Source organism: Anneissia japonica, unplaced genomic scaffold, assembly GCF_011630105.1.
Source record: "Anneissia japonica isolate Jap-2015-1 unplaced genomic scaffold, ASM1163010v1 scaffold6788_len1366326_cov149, whole genome shotgun sequence".
Lineage (NCBI taxonomy): Eukaryota > Metazoa > Echinodermata > Crinoidea > Comatulida > Comatulidae > Anneissia > Anneissia japonica.
Window position 1 is genome coordinate 217,414 of NW_022692324.1, and position 1,882 is coordinate 219,295.

The following is a 1,882-nucleotide window of genomic DNA, read 5'->3' on the forward strand; positions in this document are numbered from 1 at the left end:
ATATATAAGTGGTGAAGGTAAATTAGCAACAAATTACAGTTATTGTAAGATTATGAATGTATATATACATGTATGATCTGGAATTCCTATGCTTAAGAAGACTGAACCAAAACCACCAGTATGCAAACCTATATTGTAGAGATTGTTCGTGTTTCCAAAAAGAACTATTATGGTGCCTTGACAATGTGTTATACATAGAGGGCAGCATATAACTTGGAAACTGTATTCATTCAAGAGTTTTTGTGTCAAACACCCTTTTTGTATCGCAGAAAAATCAGTTTTTCTACATATCAATTTTTTGCCCTCCGAGCCTGGCTTGAAACTGATAATTTTTTGCTGTCGTCAGTTGTCTAAGCCAACTGGGCTTCATTGGAAATTGGAATTTGATTGAAGGCAATATATTATACACTTATATAGAACATATATATTTTTACCCTATATAAATATATGTTTATCACACACATGTATAATTAAGTTAAGTTAAACTCATCAATGATATAGAATTATAGGTAAAGTCAATTGCTATAGAGGTAGTAATAAATTTAATGTAAGATACAGTTCTTCCTCTAATTAAAGAGCCCTCCAATTAAGACCCTCTTATTAAAGACCACTTTTTTGAATCTCCGCTATATATACACCTATGTTTTATAATGATTATAATTATTAAGACCAAAGCTTCCGAAGACCATAAAAATCTTGGCCTCTAAAGCAGTCTTTAATTGGAGGAAGACCTGTACTTTTAAATGTTGTGAAATGTAGTAGTCACCTGTTCAGTGCATTCTATAGTGAAACAGTCAATCTAAGATTGACATCTAGGTTGTTTACAATTTTTACGGGGCAGTGGTAGCTCCAGGGATTCAACATGTCCGACAGGCGGATCCAAACCAAGGGGCAGAATAAAAGTCTCTTGTAATGTTCATGGGGAGAGTTTTTATGGTTATTCTACCACAATATTAGGGATTGGCAATCAAAATTTTGTTATTTTGATAGGCAAATTAATATTTTTGGTTTGACGTCTTTGTTGTAGCGTCGGACAGCAGGGGTCCAGGCCTGTCGAATAGTGGAAATTGCCGTCCGTACCCCCGCTGGCACCACCACGACCACAGACTTAGAAGGGTCATTTCAAGCTTCAAATTAATTTTGTTTATAGCATGTTAGCTTTAATAAGGAAATTTTAGTATTATCACTTGATCAATGATCTGTAGAGATGAAATTTAACTAAATTCAATTCAATTCAAATAAATGTTTACTTTTCTTCCAAATCAAATCCCTCTATTTCGAATTTCCCCTATCACATCAAAGGGCCTGGCAATTAATCTTGCACTGGGGCCCTTTCGCACCCAGCTACGCCGCTGGTGAATGTAACTGTTTCCACTATTTACTATACAGTAGTTCCTCAGGTGTGTAAACCCCTTCTTTATGTGCAATTTCAGAAGTACCAACATTTTCCTGTGCAAAAGGTCATAAGTTTATGATTTGAATGAGTACTTCAGCTGACTCTCATAAATACTGTTAAAAAAGTTAAGGCAGGGGCCCGCAGCCTACAGCCATTATATCGGTGCTGGTGCGTACGGCACTCTCGCCTATGGTTCTGGAGGTGGAACAAGTCTTCTTGGATAAAGAATATAAACCGTAGGCCCAGTTCACACAATTGGCTCACATGCACTATAAAGAACCCAGTACATCTTACGAGACGAGTAGGGGGATTATATAGATGGACTGGTCCATCTCACAGCCCCTGCCCTCATCCAGATGCTGAACAGGCATTGATGAGTAAGTGAATTAGAATTGGTATTCACGGATATATGCTTACCTTTAAGCATCTGAAATATTTCGTGTTAAATGAGTCGGCTTATAACTGAGCAACCATAGTAACAGATAT